Source organism: Cervus elaphus, chromosome 13, assembly GCF_910594005.1.
Source record: "Cervus elaphus chromosome 13, mCerEla1.1, whole genome shotgun sequence".
Classification (NCBI taxonomy): Eukaryota; Metazoa; Chordata; class Mammalia; order Artiodactyla; family Cervidae; genus Cervus; species Cervus elaphus.
In genome coordinates this window covers 67,519,911-67,537,974 of record NC_057827.1, presented here as the reverse complement: position 1 = coordinate 67,537,974, position 18,064 = coordinate 67,519,911, and the positions used below count along the sequence as shown (strand labels likewise).

The 18,064-nt window shown below is 36.3% G+C and overlaps 1 long non-coding RNA gene, 9 other non-coding genes and 1 pseudogene across 41 annotated transcripts in view; all 11 read right to left on the bottom strand.

Annotated features, from left to right (window-relative positions):
• Window positions 1–1,899: 1,899 nt before the first annotated feature.
• LOC122707049 overlaps window positions 1,900–18,064 on the bottom strand; it is a 95,572-nt gene continuing 79,407 nt past the window's right edge. For 5 of the 32 annotated variants that reach the window (XR_006344580.1, XR_006344571.1, XR_006344572.1 and 2 more), the window contains exons 23-33: window positions 17,530–17,614; window positions 16,114–16,187; window positions 13,951–14,015; window positions 12,502–12,586; window positions 11,245–11,332; window positions 10,289–10,375; window positions 9,410–9,459; window positions 8,270–8,337; window positions 3,497–3,541; window positions 2,778–2,863; window positions 1,907–2,517 (exon numbers count right to left, since the gene is read on the bottom strand). This is a non-coding gene — a long non-coding RNA (uncharacterized LOC122707049). The other 27 variants (XR_006344582.1, XR_006344585.1, XR_006344565.1 and 24 more) reach the window with 17 other exon arrangements.
• Window positions 2,331–2,404, bottom strand: LOC122707254. The gene has a single exon (XR_006344770.1). It is a non-coding gene; the product is annotated as a small nucleolar RNA SNORD113/SNORD114 family (small nucleolar RNA).
• Window positions 3,269–3,413, bottom strand: LOC122707266. The gene has a single exon (XR_006344780.1). It is a non-coding gene; the product is annotated as a small nucleolar RNA SNORA79 (small nucleolar RNA).
• LOC122707236 lies at window positions 5,363–5,437 on the bottom strand. Its single transcript, XR_006344755.1, has one exon. It is a non-coding gene; the product is annotated as a small nucleolar RNA SNORD113/SNORD114 family (small nucleolar RNA).
• On the bottom strand, window positions 6,199–6,270 carry LOC122707230. The gene has a single exon (XR_006344750.1). It is a non-coding gene; the product is annotated as a small nucleolar RNA SNORD113/SNORD114 family (small nucleolar RNA).
• LOC122707248 lies at window positions 7,544–7,615 on the bottom strand. Its single transcript, XR_006344765.1, has one exon. It is a non-coding gene; the product is annotated as a small nucleolar RNA SNORD113/SNORD114 family (small nucleolar RNA).
• LOC122707239 lies at window positions 8,974–9,049 on the bottom strand (annotated as a pseudogene).
• On the bottom strand, window positions 10,860–10,933 carry LOC122707229. The gene has a single exon (XR_006344749.1). It is a non-coding gene; the product is annotated as a small nucleolar RNA SNORD113/SNORD114 family (small nucleolar RNA).
• On the bottom strand, window positions 13,247–13,318 carry LOC122707250. Its single transcript, XR_006344767.1, has one exon. It is a non-coding gene; the product is annotated as a small nucleolar RNA SNORD113/SNORD114 family (small nucleolar RNA).
• Window positions 13,519–13,590, bottom strand: LOC122707252. Its single transcript, XR_006344769.1, has one exon. It is a non-coding gene; the product is annotated as a small nucleolar RNA SNORD113/SNORD114 family (small nucleolar RNA).
• On the bottom strand, window positions 17,169–17,240 carry LOC122707249. The gene has a single exon (XR_006344766.1). It is a non-coding gene; the product is annotated as a small nucleolar RNA SNORD113/SNORD114 family (small nucleolar RNA).

Sequence of the window (18,064 nt, the reverse complement as noted above, 5' to 3'; positions counted from 1 at the left end):
GATACCTAAGCTGAGGTCCTGCCTTCTGTGCTTTTGGAAAACCCATGTATTTGCCTTTACATTGAATTATTATATTTATCAGTAATCCCACCTAATCCCAAAGAGTTACCTGATGGCTGCAACTAGATCTGATGTAGAAATGAATGCCATGACTAATACAGAGCCTGACATGGATTTGGATCTATACTTGCTGAGCTGAAATTATTATCCTAGTATTGGTTATTTTTCTACTCTCTCAGATAAAAAGTGCCAGGAAAACTTTAAAATGTGGGGTATAGGGACCTCCTGCCATCACCTCCAATCAGATTCACTAATATTTGCCCTGAGATAGGGTAAAAAAATAATTCAAGTAATGAATTATGATCTCCGCATGCAAAATATCCAAATAATTGCAATCAACACGCAGAGCAGAACTGTATACTGTGTTGTGCTTCGTCGCTGAGACGTGTCCGACTCTTTGCGACCCCATGGACTGTAGCCCACCAGGCTCCTCTGTCCATGGGATTCTCCAGGCAAGGATACTGGAGTGGGTTGCCATGCCCTCCTCCAGGGAATCTTCCCAACCCAGGGATCGAAGCCAGGTCTCCCACATTGCAGGCAGATTCTTTACCATCTGAGACACCAGGGAAGCCCAGGAATAGTGGAGTGAATAGCCTTTCCCTCCTGCATGCAGGTGGATTCTTTACCAGTTGAGTTACCCAGGAAGCCTGAACTACATACTATGTACTATTAAAACCAATGTCTTTTAAACTGTTTTATTTCATAAATTATAGTAATGTAGAACTGTAATAATCATAATCTTTGTTTCAAAATACATTTTCACCACTGGTCCTCTTCTTACTTAGGTTTTCATAGATTTAACTCACTAAAATACAAGAACAAACGCAATGAATATTTTAACTTCTATGTCCTCACTATACACAGAATTAATATTGATAGATTAAATCTTCTTGGTTAAATGGATCTCAGAGAAGCAACGCTGGGTCAATAACAATTCTTGTTTCACAAAATTTTATCATTGGAATATTCTTGGTCATTTTAATTTTCTTCATGTATGAATTTTACTTATTGATTAATTTAGTCAGGTACTCATTTTCAAAAATAAAACCAATAGCAAAGAATCTGCTTCTAAACAAAAGGGAAGTCGGAATTGGCTGTATGAGGCAGGGAGCTCAAACTCGGTGCTCTGTGACAACCCAGAGGGGTGAGATGGAGGGGGAGATGGGAGGGAGGGCACATATGGCTGATTCAAGTTGACAGACGGCAGAAACCAACACAATATTGTAAATCAACTATCCTCCAATTAAAAATAAAATAATAAAAAGAATAAACAATAGGTTAAGCTATGCCTATTAAGTCTTTCTGTGTACCCCTTAAACAGAGTGGTAAAATAGTTGAGTTAAATAAATGTTTGTTTCGTGAATAATCATCACATCATTGGTCATGAGTGGCCACTGTGATTTTATTAGCCTGTTTATCTTTAATTATTTAAAATCCAAGGAAAACACAACCAACCCAAGAATAATATCTTTGACTAAGTCTAAAATTCATCTATGCCCCTTTTACTCTAAGAGGTAGCATTAAATCTATTTTCTAATGAAAATCTTTTTTTTTTCCTTTTGCAAAATGAATCAACCATGACATTTCTCAGACAAATTCTTATCCTTGGTGCCAGCATAATCTTTGATTTGTTTATAACTGCATGAAACCCTCTATTTTTAAAGAATATACTTATCATCCATAAACAAAATGACCAAACCAAGAATAAAAACTTAATCTCATACTTACGTTGATCTATATTCTCCTTGACCACAAAGGTAACCGTTAAGATCATCATTATTAAATAATAACTAAAACAACCAAGGTGCAGCCATTCTAGGGCACAAAACAGATGAAAAAAAAGAACATACACTGATCATCGGCTCATATTTTATACTCATTCATTTAGTTAACCATTTGTTTAATGAATCAAACCCACTTCAAACTAAGAGAAGGATATATATTTAGCTTAGCTGTATCTCACACAAACCAGTAACAACTTGATGTGTGTCTTCTTGATGGACCAACATACTTCAAATTGAGTGAGTGAAATAATTATATTTCAGAACTGAAATTTCACACTGAACTGAAACTAATTATATTTTCCCTGTTTTATAAATGTCTTCCAAGTTGGTCTGTGTTTTGACCTCTCTTTTCTTTTCAATATATTTATTGATCCATTCATTTATTTACAGATAGTATAAAGCCAGTATCTATGAACCCTCTCAACTAGATTCTCAAACATCCTGGGATGATTCTCCCAAGAATCATACACTAATTGTCTTTTCACCATGGACCTCAGGGGTTCCAAACATGATTGATCATAATTTTCATTCAGATGCATTCCATTCACATCATTGGTCCAGGTGTGGTCCTTCAGCATTTAATTTGAACAATTTTTAGATGTTACAATGAACAGCCATGAATCCTCTGTCCTACTCAACAAATGGAGTACTGACTTCCTAAATGAGTAACATCCTAGATCATCATCAAGAGAGGAATGGGACAAACATAAAAAGGGACATATCAGTTTTGAAATGAATGGGAAAGCTCAGGGGTTTTTTTTTTTCCCTTTTACCTCACTTGTGCTAAACTGCGTTAATCATAAACTTTGGCTCATAGCACATTCTCATCATAGGTCTATGCATGGCATTTAATTTTAATTACATTTATTCTTTTTTAATGATACAGTGGAAACCCACAAACTAACCACCCAAACCAAGAGCTTCATTACTCACACGGCGTGGTGTGCTCCTTCCCCAGAGGGATTAGGCTAAGCTCTTCATGGTTGGGGAAAAACTGAATGAGCTACAGTCCATCCATCCTATGGAATGAAAAGATGTTGACAAATGAAAATGCCTGGATTTGGGTTTTAGTTTAGTGAACGCTAGGTAACCATGACAACAATTAATTGTAAACAATCATTTATACTACAATCTTATATCTGGCTCTACGAATGAATGGACCTCCATTTTATTAACCAATGAATTCAGTTTATTTTAATAGCATAATAAGCACCCTTAAATAAGCCACCCAACATAAGAACTATGAATCTTGCAGACAAGAGACTCTGCCCCTTTACCGACATTGATAAGAGGTTAGAACTTCATTTTGTAAAATGTGCCTGTTGTGTTGAATCAGATTCATCATGAACCTTGGTTGACAACACAGCCTTACCATTGGTCCTTATGTGACCTTCTTTGGTTATATCCTGTCCTTCCTTTTTTCCAACTGTCAGACTTGCAAAAACCAGGAGTCACTATCAGATAGGCAAGCTATCCGCATGGTGCTCTGGGTGAAAACAAATCTGCTTGCTCTATGATGGACTAAATCCCACTACCCACGGTTTAAAGTAGTGAGAGGAACAGCCATCAAATGTATCCCATACTTTCAAAGCATACACTGAATATCCTAAACAACTTCCCCCAACGAAGACAAGAATTTGGCTATTGCTTACCTTGAACCATGAAGGTCTTGATCATTACAGTAGTTCATGTCCATTCTGTGAAGGACAAAGCAAATAGCAAAAAAAAAAAAGGGGGGGGGGGGGGTGGGGTGGGGTGGCATGGGGAAGGAAAAATGAATAGGCATTCTTTTATAAATTAAAACGTTAAACGAAATGACAGAATATCTCTTGTTCCCAAAAAGAGAAATATGCAAAGGAAATAAATTCCTTCTGCTAATTCATGTTTTCCCCTCAACTGATTTGCTATTTAGGTTTTGACTAATTTACTTCATTATTTATTTCCATTTCTCTTAACAAACTAGAACAAACTAGAACTCACCACTGATCGAGGGCAAGAACACTGACTATGCCTCTTCTCTGTTTAAATGACCTTACCCCAAAAAGGAAACTACTCTGGTTTCTTGATCCAGTGGTTAAGACCTCACCTTCCAGTGTGAGGGGTGTGGCTCTAGGATGATATTTTTTAAAAAATGTACAACTCAACAGTTGTATTGACTGGTTACAGCCTAATCCTTAATGTGTAATTCATTCTCATATCTGGTCTTTTAAAATTTTGTGTCCAGATATAGCCATTTATCCATTGTTCTGTCGTACAACAGGCTACCCGCCCAAGGGTGAAAATGCTGTTTGCTACTTATACAGACCTACAGGCTTCTTCTCCAGAGACTCCCTAGCCATGACATTTACCTATGAGGAGCCCCTCTGGGGAGCACAAAACAAATATTGAAAAGAATGAAACAGCCTAGATTTCGACTTTGCTCTAATACACTAATGGATGCAGAGTGAGAAAAGTTTAGATTAATCTGAAAACTTTGGGTATGCCACTTGCTTCAGTTGGCAGAAAGTTAATCCTTCTTTTAATCTAATCAGTTCAATGATCAATTTTTTAAATATTTTTTTAAAGATTCTTTCTGATGTGGACTATATTTTAAAGTCTTTACTGAATTTGTTACAACATTACTTCCGTTGTTTAGGTTCTGATTTTTTGACCATGAGGAAGGAAAAATGAATAGGCATTCTTTTATAAATTAAAACGTTAGCTCCTCAACCAGGGATCAAAACCACACCCCTTGCATTGGAAAGTGAAGTCTTAACCACTGGACCACCAGGGAAGTCCCTCAATATTCTTCTTACCCAAACTAGCAAGAGACAGAATTTCTGCTCTAAGAGGGACATCCTCTGAGTGGAACTGGTTAAATCATAATTATTTCAAGACACGCTCATTACTGGCTCAGCCTTTGTCCCTTTGAGCGACTGATTGTTATTAACTTATTCATGTATGCACTCTAATGATAAAGCCGCACAGGCTCAATGCCACAGCATGAATAATGCTGACACATGCGCAGTTCGCTGCTCATTACCAAACCGATCACAGACAGTGGAACTCTGTAATGGGATTCTGTGAGCACAACAGCGCGTGCTGCCTAACAAACTTTTATCAGTGTCCTTCTTTAATTTAAACAGTGCTTAATCTTTAATTTAATTTTATAAACGTGTTTCCTAATTAGTAATATAACAAATAACCAGCAGACCAAAGACATCCCAGAACGTGAAACTGACAATTCATGCATCTGGCCCTGTGTGTTGCATTCTGAAAGATAAGCAACGTGAATACCAGCTCCTCCAAAAGAGGTTAATAATACATGCTCCATGACATATGCAACCACTGCTCTAGGCCTGGCCACGTTTTTACTCACTTATTCCTACTGGCTAAACCTTCATGCATTAATTCGCTTATACTAATGTATAATCATTATCTGTGACCCAAAAAAGCCCCCAAACGGGATAATCCAATACTTGTAACAATTGTCGATAGGATCATTTTCAGCAGACCCATAGATTAGATTTACTCTCATGGTGGACCTCAGATATCCAAACAAGTATTATTCACCATCCTTGACTCAGACACCACCAGTCATTAGCAAAGATTCAAGCACAGAATCTTTTTCTTCATCATGCTAAGTCACTTCAATTGTGTCAACTCTTTGTGACCCCGTGGACTGTAGCCATCCAGGCCTGTCTGATGGTGGGATTCTCCAGGCAAGAAAACTGGAATAAGTTGCCCTGCCCTCCTTCAGGAGATCATCCAGGCGCAGGGATCAAACCCAAATCTCTTATGTCTCCTGCATTGGCAGGGGGATCTATACCACTAGCACCACCTGGGAAGTCTCTTTTCTTCATTCTATTCTGTCTATTGATTTATTAAGTTATGACTTATAACTAAAAAGAAATATACATGAATCAGAAAAAGAAAACAAAATAAGAACCTTGATATCCCTAAGATCTACCTATCAAATCATTTCCCAGAAACGAGATCTGTTTCTTGAATTGACCTCAGTACTTCATACATGGATGCCTTGACACAATTTGGCCTATCAATCCATGGTATTGGACTACAGTTGCCCTGCTTTGATTATATTTCCTACTTCTTAACAATGCACTGACCATGATAAGCCAACCAAATCAAGACATGAACTTTAACTATGACTCACACTGGTCTCCCTGCTCCTAAGACAACACTGAGTTTGGGGCCGTGGCAGAATGCTAAAATCAGTGCAGGAGTGATCATTCTGAGCAGCACAAAAAAAAACACAAAAAATAAAGTTTGAGACCTTCTATCTATTGGCTGTTTGCATTCCACCTTTCCTAGACTCAGTCATTTAATATTCATTAGTTTAGAGTATTCTTTCCAGTTGAACCTCAGAGTTCAAGACACGTATTCATTGTACTTGACTCACACCCCACCAGCAGTCATCACTGATCCAGTATTCCTTTTTAGAGTCACAGATTACCAACAATTTATTCCTTTTGATTGCTGAATAGTATTACACTGCATAGATATACCACATTTTGTTTCTCTATTCACCAGTTGATAGACATTTAGATTACTTGTATGCGTACGTGCTCAATCATGTCTGACTCTTTGAAACCCCACAGACTTGTAGACCTCCAGGATTCTCTGTTCATGGAATTTTCCAGGCCAGAACACTGGAGTGGCTTGCCATTTTCTCCTCCAGGGGACATGGATTCAATATTGTCCCACTTTTGCTTCATTCATAACTGTGTATACTGATCAAATCTCATATGCCGCCGGTCATCATTAATGATCCATGTTAGACCCTCATTTTATTCATTTGTGTTACATTTGTATCAATTTAATCATTCATCATGGATATTAATAAAAATCATATTATTTAGGAAAATACACCAATGAGATCCTTAAATATTCCTGAACTCTGTCTAAAGCTTTTCCCATATACACTTTGTGTGTGTGTGTGTGTATGTATGTGTGCGTGTGTATGTGTATGTGTGTGTATGTATGTATGTATGTGTATGTATGTGTGCATGTGTGTATGTATGTGTGTGTGCGTGTGTGTGTGTATGTGTGCTTACTTGCTCAGCCATGTTCAACTCTCTGCGACCCCGTGGACTATAGCCCACCAGGCTCGTCTTTACTCAAACAATAACTAAAACCAAAATAAGATCTTTGACTACTGTTACTCACCATGTTCTCCTTCCTAACATAGGCAACATAATCTTGACCAAGACAGAACCCAAGATCAGCTTGGTGCATCCACAAGCACACATAATTATAAACAAGCTGAGATATTCTCCTCTCCCCATTGATGCACAATTTCCAGTCTCCATGTATGGAGTCATTTAAGTGTTTATTAATTCATAGTAATTTTTATTTTTCTTTCAATACAACAAACATCAAACATGCAACTGACTCAGGGCAATTACTGGTTACTACTTATCACTGAAAATATGCTTAATTTAAGACATAATATATTTAGTCAATTTTATTATCTATTTCAATATATTAATATTCATTTTCCTGACTAAATATTAATGAACAATGTTTCACCCTCTTCATCTTTATTCATTTATACATTTGCTAATTTATTCTGCCATTGATTCATTTATAATTATATTTTTAAAATTCATGAGCACAAAGACCAGGAAAGAGATCACTGTATAATATTGAAATCTATCTGCAGTCATTTAAAGTATGTTGAATAGATGAGTTCTTTTGCATTGGACCTCAGACTTCTGGACACACAGAATTCATTGTATGTGATTCACATACCAGACATCATCATTAGACCGTGACTGGTCAACTTTCTCTTCATTTGCATCTATATTTGTTTATTAATTCATTAATAAGGAAAATGAAAGTAAAAGTCACTCGGTCAAGTCCAACTTTTTGTGACCCCATGGACTATATACAGCCCATGGAATTCTCCACGTCAGAATACTGGAGTGGGTAGTCATCCCCTCCTCCAGGGGATCTTCCCAATAATACTATTCCTCCTCATACATTCCTGACCTTAGTTGAAAGGGTCAGATGAAGCAGAGACAATAAACTAGAATTTTTCATGTTTGACCATCTTTCAGGCACACATGTATATGACTCATACATCAACACTGGTCATAACTGATCTAATATTGCCCCCCCTTTTTTCAATCATTTCTATAGCTTTACTGATCAAATAATTATTTCACTAATAATAATTTTTAATGTTATGATTCACAAAATTTCAAGAATACTTTTTGTGTCCCTAATCTATATATAGAATTATTCTCATGACAATATATCTCTTATTATTTATCCTCAGTTTTTCTTATATACATCAATATAATGTTAACTCTATCCCATATTTATCACTAAGGTAGAGTTGCATTCTCTAAATATATTTTGCACTGTTAAATGAATAACTTAAAAAAACCAGAAACCAAGAAAGCAACTTCACTATTACTCACATTAATCTCTGTATTCCTATTAAATACAGGCAACCCCAGAGCTCATGATGGTGGAAGATGCATCTGTCCTGAGAAGCACAGCATAGAATAGACAGTAAAATAAATGATGACACAATCACCGTTTCTGAATAGGCGTCAACGTTTTCAATTTCATTAACAATGCCTTTTGCTATACAACATACATTCCTAATTGGACAACATTTCATCTTATTGCTTTTTTAATGTATTTATTCATATATGTCTAGTGAAATGAAAGTTGCTCAGTCGTGTCCAACTCCTTGTGACCCCATGGACTCTACAGTCCATGGAATTCTCCAGGCCAGAATACTGGAGTGGGTGGCCTTTCCCTGCTCCAGGAGATACTCCCAACCCAGGGATCGAACCCAGGTCTCCCACATTGTGAGCGGATTCTTTACCGGCTGAGCCACCAGGGAAGCCCAAGAATACTGGAGTGGGTAGCCCATCCCTTGTCCAGGGGATTTCCCCAACCCAGGAATTGAACCGGGGTCTCCTATATTGCAGGAGTATTTTTTACCAACTGAGCTGTGAGGGAAGCTAATTTCATCATTAAAAACAAATCTAAGCCTATACAAGAATATGATCAATATTGATCACAGTCAATACAATAATATGATCTTTGTAAATGTATCACATCTCTTTACAGAAACAATTTCAACAGAGGAACAGACTAATTTTGTTCCATGTTGGACCTCAGAGTTTCAGACACATATTTTCTCATCACCCATGACTACTTTATCATCAGTCATCATCATTGGCCCATGACTGGATCTATTCCTCTTCATTTGTATGTTTGTACTGATTAAATTATGAATGCATTGATACAAATAAAAATAATACATGGTTCATATAAGCTCTAGGACAAGATCAAGGATATGCCTAACATCAGTTTGCAGAATCATTTTCCATAAGACTAATCCTTTTTAATTAACAGACCTCAATCATGTTAATTATTGATTAATCAACATAGTACTTCATATTTATCATTAAACTTTTTCATATTTATCATTATTTATCATATTATCGTTAAACTTTTTAATGAATTTAATACTTTCTAATAATTCTATAAATACTCTTAAACAGATGACCCAGTCCAAGACAATAATGTTGACCATTACTCACCTTGGTCTCACAATCTTGGTAACAACAGAGGCTAAAATCAGCTCCAGCATCTATTCTCAAAAGGATCAAGCAGACAAGATGATAAAAATATTGAGATTTTCTCTCCATTGATTCAGAGTTTTCACAGTTCATTTGCATAGTAATTTAGGCATTTATTAATTTACAGTAATATTTATTTTGCTCTTAATAAATCAAATATCAAAGTTGTAACTTTATTAGTAAATTATTCCCCCTCACTATTATTCCCACTCAAAGACATATACACTTGATTATTTTATTTTCCATTCCAATTTATTTCATTAGATTTCTTTATAATACTTATAATGAATAGTGTTTCTTGTTTCATATTTATTCACTTACATATTTGTTTATCCTGCTATTGATTTCTTAACAATAATAATTTTAGATATTACTGTACACAAAGACTAAGAACATGCTCCCCATATATGCCTGGCATCTCCCTATAGTATTAGATTTTTTGTGTTGACCTGTGGTGTTCCTCATCAAAGATTCATACCACAAGTCATCATTGTCTATATTTGTCCTCATTACCTTCCTTCACGTCAACATTTTTTACTGATCATCCATTCACTATTAACAATTTGACAAAATTGCTTCATGGTCACAAAAACTTAAAACAAGGAAGGTCCTTGACTCTTTCATTTGTCTATAGAATGACTTCCCACAGAAACTGTCATCAACTGCTCTCAAAGTTTCCTATCCAGATGCATTAATATAATGCTTCATATTAACCCTACTTTTACTGTTTCACCATGGTTCACAATCACCAATTATTTTCTTATAGACTGTAAAGAAGGCAGTGAAAATCTTACAAAAACTAAAACCACAAAACCAAGAAGAGGCTTGACTATGACTCACTTTGCTCTCCTAAACCCTTAACACATCAAATGCAACCGCAGAATTCATGACCGCGAGGAAGGCGAACATCAGCCCATTGTGGCAAGTCTAAGGAATAGAAGATAATGTAGAGGATAAAAAAGACATTAAGATATTATTTTAATTAGTCTTTGAATTCCATGTTTCATTCAGTCATTTAAATAGGTAGTGAACTGGGATCATTTATACTTTAGTTTCTCCTAAGTAAATGAACAATGTCAATCTTGACACTGATACAGATCACAGACACGTGAAATAGAGAACATAAAATTTTACTTATCAATAACTATATCATTCTTAGCCAAAGAAAAACATCCCTGAACCATAAACCTCCTAATTTACATTTGTTTTTAATGTATATTAATAGAATTTCTTGCCTAACCACATTTCTATGGTTGAACAAAATTTCACCAATTTCATCTTTATATTTTATTTCATTGATCCAATTATAAACATAAAAAGAAAATGTATGAACATAAAACAAGATGCTTGTACATTCCTGACAGGTGTCTATAGGGTCACCTGGAACAGAGGCAATGGGTCTCCGTTTGCATTGGACCTCAGAGTTCCAAACACGTATTCATCATACATGACTCATACACGCACCGAAAAGCCATCATTGATCCAATGTTGTAACTATTTTCTTCATTCACTTCTATATTGTTTATTGATGAATTCATTAATTCACCAATAATAATTTTAAAACTCAATTGTTTGCAAAAAGCAAAGAAAAAAAACCCAAAGCCACTATTCTATGTATAGAATCATTTTCATACCAATGTATCTCTTTCTTTACACCCTTTGTTTTTCTGTTACATGTCAATTCAGTGTTTATCACTGGGCTACTGTTGGCCATTCTTATATGTTACTTTTCAACAATATATTAGATGCCCTGAAAGAAATCACAGAAAGGACATAAGATTTTGACTTTTACTCACACTGGCCTCTGTACTCCTAACACGGAGATGCAAACACAGGGGTCACTATCACGGTACCACTGCTTAAATCAGCTCGAGGGGGTAGGGTCTGCAAAGTACAAAACAGTCAATGACAAAAAAAAAAATAGTTTAAGTACAATGCCCATCGATTCTTGATTTCCACATTTCATTTACTCACATACTGAAGTATTTATAAATTATTCATAATGGATCTATTTTTCTCTTAACAAAATGAACAACAGCAAACTTGAGACAAATCCATAATACTGTAAGTGACTCTTAATTATCAGTATTGATATAATATTTAGTCAAAGATATACTGGTGAGCCACTTTTTCCTGACTGAATCTCAGTATTTTCACTTTTATTAACAGTATTTCTTGCCTTGCCACCTGTTTATAGTTAGACAAGTTTCACCCTTTTTACTTATTATTTCTTTACCTTTTTCTTTACCTGTTATTTACATTTCTTTACTGGTTCTAAAATTAATCTCTTAATAATAATAAAGAAAGAAAGTGAAGTCGCTCAGTCAAGTCCAACTCTTTGCGACCCCGTGGACTGTAGCCCGCCAGGCTCCTCTGTTCATGGGATTCTCCAGGCAAGAATACTGGAGTGGGTTGCCATTTCCTTCTTCAGGTGATCTTCCCACCCCAGGGATCGAACCCAGGTCTCCCACATTGCAGGCAGATGCTTTATCCTCTGAGCCACCAGGGAAGCATATAAATTGATGAATACAATAGCTGTACTGGGTATATTTCAGCATCTATCTCTAGGATGAACTAAAAGAAATATACTAGGTTTTTGCTGGATCTCAGTATCAGGACATATATTATTCATTATATAGACTCATCTGTTACCAGTCATCATCACTAGCCCAAGAAAACCCTTTTATTTTTCATTCTCATAAACATTTGGGTTTATTTATAAATTTGCTACTAAATACACACAAATGAAAAGTAAACTAAAATATCCTCAATATCTATCTCAAAAATCTTTTCCAGAGAATAACTCTGTTTCCAAAACTGACCTCAAAGATACGTTTATAGATTAATAAAGATAATATTTCATGTCAATCTGATACTTAACATGGCATTCTCCCCTCTTTGATTGTTTGAGCAAGCTCCGGGAGTTGGTGATGGACAGGGAAGCCTGGCAAGCTGCAGTGCATGGGGTCATGAAGAGTGGAAAACAACTGAGCGACTGAACTACAACTATCCGTAAACAAACCACTCAAACTAAAACGTTGGCTGTTACTTACATGGTCTTAACATACCCACAACACAAATGAAACCGGAGAGAGTGTAACCGTGGAAGATGCTTCCATCCACCTAAGTGCACCCATTCTGAGGAGTATAAGGCAAAGGAGATGATAATAAAACGAGGCACTCTTTCCATCATCTGTCTACAGAATATCGTCTCTGCTGTGAATGGACAAGCTTAATGCAACACTGGACCACAGAGTTCCAGACACTTTCATTGTATACGATTCATATTGATGAGGATCCAACATCGGTCCCCCCTTTTTCTGCACATATTTCTTTATCTTTATTTTGGTTAAATAAAAATCCACTAATAAATTTAGCAAGAACAATTCAAAAAATAAAGCAAAAAGAGCCCAGGTGTACACTGAAGCATTTTTATTTTTTTTAATAATGTCAAAATTGTAACTGACTCAGCCAGTAACTAATACCTGTCATTGTCTATATCACCCTAAGCCAAAGAGGTAATACCCTCATAACATATCTTTCCTATTGATTATCAATGTCTTTTCAGTATATACATAATAGTAATTTTTGCCTAACCACATATTTTTATAATTGAAAAGGCTACATATTCATCATTTTTTATTTTATACATTTGCATATTGATTATTTCATTGATCCACTTATAAAAATAGAAAAAAAATGCATGGTGATAATAACCAAAACAAAGATCTTTGTATATTCCTAACCACTGCCTAAAAGGTCACTTCACACAGGTCACTGGACTTGATTTCATTTGCATCAAACCTCAGAGTTTCAGACGCGTATTCATTGCACACAACTCATACGCCTCAGGGAGTCACCATCAAGCTAATACTGTCCATCTTATTCAAATACATTTCTGTTTAATTTATGAATCACAAATTCACTAATAATTTTATCAGCACAATTTTAAAAAAGATGATATATACAGAATTATTCTTACTTTAACACTTTAATACAAGAATATGATCTCTTTATATTCCTGAAGTCTCACAAAATAAACAGTTTCTCACCAGAGGGAAAATAGTATCGTGGACCTCAGAGATCTAGCCACGTTTTCATCGTTTAGGACTCTTCCCGAAACGACCATCATCATTGGTCCACAACTGAGACTCCACTCTTTGTTCAATTCTGTTTATTGATTAACTCAGTAATTTACTAGTAATAATTTTAAAATCCTATTATTTACAAAACTCTAGAAAAGTCATGATATTCCTAAGGTGTAAATAGATCATTCTTACAACAATGTATCTCTTTTAAATTAGATACTGTTTTTCACCTTTGCAGTAATCAATTAATGTGTCATAAATTTCGACAGTTATCACTGAGCTAGACTTGGCCTTCTGTTATTCCATATGGGACATTCGGCCAATACACTGAATACACACACACACACTCACACTCACACAAACCAACAAAAAGAAATGAACAAAACCGAGACAAAAAAACTGATTATTACTCACACTGGTCTCTGTGGACCTAACACAGAGGTGCAGTCAGTCAGAAGGTGCACCGCCACGGAATAATACTTAATCAGTATAAATGTGTCCATTTTGAACAATGCAAAGCACAGTCCATGAGAAAGGGGAGAAAAACATATCACCATTCATCTTACATTCTACATTTCATTTATCCAATCATTGAGAAATGTATAGCTTTCCCATAATGTACAGATTGTTTTCTCTAGACAGAAAGAACATCCTCATAATTGAGATTGACTCAGATCAATAAAATTGACTCCCAGTATTTCAGATCTATCTGAATCAACCTAGACAGCATATTAAAAAGCAGAGACTAACATTGCTGATAAAGGTCCACCTAGTCCTTTGGTTCAAAGCTATGGTTTTTCCATTGGTCATGGATGGATGTGAGAGTTGGACCATAAAGAAAGCTGCGTGACAAACGATGCTTTTGAACTGTGGTATTAGAGAAGACTCTTGAGAGCCGTTTGGACTGCAAGGAGATGCAAACAGTCCATCCTAAAGGAACTTAGTCCTAGGTGTTCATTGGAAGGACTGATGCTGAAAGTGAAGCTCCAATGATTTGGCCATCTGATGCGAAGAACTGACTCATTGGAAAAGACCCTGATGCTGGGAAATATTGAAGGCAGGAGGAGAAGGGGACAACAGAGGATGAGATGGCTGGATGGCATCACCAACTCAATGGACATGAGTTTGAGTCAACTCCGGGAGTTGGTAATGGACAGGGAGGCCTGGCGTGCCGCAGTCCATGGGGTCGCAAAGTTGGACACGACTGAGCGACTGAACTGAACTGAATCTTAGCCAAACTTCTTTCATTTTTTGTCGCCCATGTGATTAGTGCAGTCATTATTTTTAGAGAAATCATCCAACCCCAGACTAGGAATGAGATGATGTCTCCTGGCTCCTACAACAAAGATGCCATCCTAGGCTGATGCTCCAGAAGGAATCCTCCCTTCAGGTTCCATGCATCCTCTCTGAGGGTTGTATAAAGCAAAATGAACCATCAATGTGGTAGAGACACTCTCCACTGCTTCTTGTTTCCACACTCACAGTGTTATCCAGGCTATCCTTAACTTAGGGTACATAGAAAACCTTTTGACAATGAACCATTTGGATATTACCACTGAACCAGAATATAAAGGTTGACTAGGAGCTTCACAGGCTTCCCTTGTAGCTAAGCTGGTAAAGAATCGCCTGCTGTGAGGGAGACCTGGGTTCAATCCCTGAGTTGGGAAGATGCCCTGGAGAAGGGAAAGGCTACTCACTCCAGTATCCTGGCCAGGAGAATTCCATGGACTGTATAGTCCATGGGTTCACAGAGTTGGACACAACTGGGACACACTTCCCAGGCGGCCAAGTGGTAAAGAATCCACTTGCTCGTGTGGGAGACGCAAGAGATGTGGGTTCAATCCCTGGGGTCAGGAAGATCCCTCGGAGTAGGAAATGGCAAATCATTCCAGTATTCTTGCCTGGAAAATTCCACAGGAAGAAGAGCCTGACAGGTTTTGGTCCATGAGGTCTGAGCATACACCTCTCTGATCATTTATTCTGTCCCCCTCAACCTTAAGCTAAGTGGTAACAGCTGTGTGCCATTCATTAGTAATTGAAATTCAGGGTGTCCTTGGTATATTAACAGTATTTCATGGCTCACCACGTATTTCAGTAATTGGAAATTGCTTCATTTCATCCATCTTTATTTTTAATTATGTATTTATGGATTCTCTCATTTTCCAATTATAATAATACAATGAAAATTCATGAACACAAAGACCACAGATAAGTCCCTCATTTATTCCTGACATCTCTCTATAGGCTGCCTTCTCAAGTTGAGAACGGACGAGATTACTTTAATACTGCATTTCAGAATTCCAGACAAGTATTCATCATATATCACTCATGGATCCAACATTGTTTCTATTTTCCTACATTTATTTCTACTTGTATTGATTAAATAAAAATTCAAAAAAAAGTCTTAATGGGTATAGAATAATTCTTACTTAAATATATATCTCTCTTTAATAGATTGTTTTTTTTATCACCCAACTATGAGTAACTTTTTGATTAACTGAATACTTTTTTAATAATACCATAAAGATCCTCAGACAAATCACCCAACCCAAGACAACAACCTTGACAATTATTCACTTTAAGTTCCTTCCTGACACACAGGTGGTGTGACCACCAAGCACAGCAGAAGCTGAGATAGCAGAAACATCCACCTGCAGAATAATAAGCAGACAAGGTGATAAAAACACTGAGCCATTCTCTCCATTGATCCAAATATCCTACTCTTTATTTTCACAGTAACTAAGGCATTGACTAACATATAATTAGTAATTGATGAACTTATTGTCAAAGTTGGAACAGACCCAGTCAGTACCTAATACCTGTCACTTTCTATATCATCCTTGACCAAAGAGATGACACCCTAATACTACATCTTTCTCGATGGGTATCAGTATTTTCAATATATATTAATGTATTACTACATCATACTAATTTTTGCCTAACCACATTTTTATAATTGAAAAAGACATCACATTCATCTTTTTTAATTTTACACATTTTTATACTGACTATTTCATGGATTCAATTATAAAAACAGAAAATACATGGAAGAAAAGTCATAACGAACAGAGAGCATATTAAAAAGCAGAAACATTACATTGTTGAAAAAGGTCCATCTAGTCAAAGCTATTATTTTTCTGCAGTCATGTATGGATGTAAGAGCTGGACTATAAAGAAAGCTGAGTGCCAAAGAATTGATGTTTTTGAACTGTGGTGTTGGAGAAGACTCTTGAGAGTCCCTTGGACTGCAAGGAGATCCAACCAGTCCATCCTAAAGGAAATCAGTCCTGGGTGTTCATTGGAAGAACTGATGCTGAAGCTGAAGCTCCAACACTTTGGCCACCTGATGCAAAGAACTGACTCACTGGAAAAGACTCTGATGCTGGGAAAGGTTGAAGGCAGGAGGAAAAGGGGACGACAGAGGATGAGACGGCTGGATGGTATCACTGATGCTATGGACATGAGTTTGAGTGATGGACAGGGAGGCCTGGTGTGCTACAGTCCACGTGGTCGCAAAGAGTCAGAGACGACTGAGCGACTGAACTGAACTGAACTAACATGATTATAAAAACCAAAACAAAGATCTTTCTAAACTTCTAATCACTGCCGATAAAGTCATTTCAAATAGAACAACAAGCCTCAGGGTTTCAGACACATATTTACCGTACACAACTCACACGCCATGGGTAGTCATCATTGATCCAATATTACCCCTCTTTTTCCTATGTGCACTCTATTTCTTTATTGTATAAGCCACAAATGCACTATGCATAATGTTAGCAGTACAATTAAAAAAACAAAAATTGCCTGGATGTATCTAGAATTATTCTTATTTTAATATATATCTTGTTAAGACTCTCAACTTTCTCTATGGTTCATATATCCATACTCAACACTGAAATGCGGTGCCTTATTTTATTCCACATTTATTAATAACACATTGCATTATGTTAATAAAATAAAAAACTGAGAAAAATTTCAACTATCACTCACATTAACCTTCATCCTCCTCCTGTTCCAAAGCAATCATAGAGCTCATGTCCATGAAATACGCTAAATCATCTCCACTGCCTTCATTCTGAGGAGTATAGAACAAAGATGAGAAAAATATTCATACCTAATTGCCATTAATCCTTATTTTTCATATTACATTTAATCAGGTAGCTATATTTTCTCTTTCCCTCAGTATTTTTTATTTTGTTACAAGTGAAAGTTCAATCTTTACTTGGAGGCAGAACAACCAAACTACATATGCATTTCTAGTCAATCTGGGTCAAATAGGTAACTCTCACCCATTTTTTTGTGGGCATCAGAGTTTCCAATGTTTATAAATGGTATCTTTTGTCTCACAAAATTCAAATATGGACAATGCTTCATCCTATTTTTCCTTATATATTTATTTTTGTTTGCTTAATGCTTCCACCATCACAAGATCCGTTAATAATAACAAATGTAAGTCTATGAACTCAATACACGAATATACATTTTTACATTCCTGACATTTATCTATTGAAATAATTTCACACAG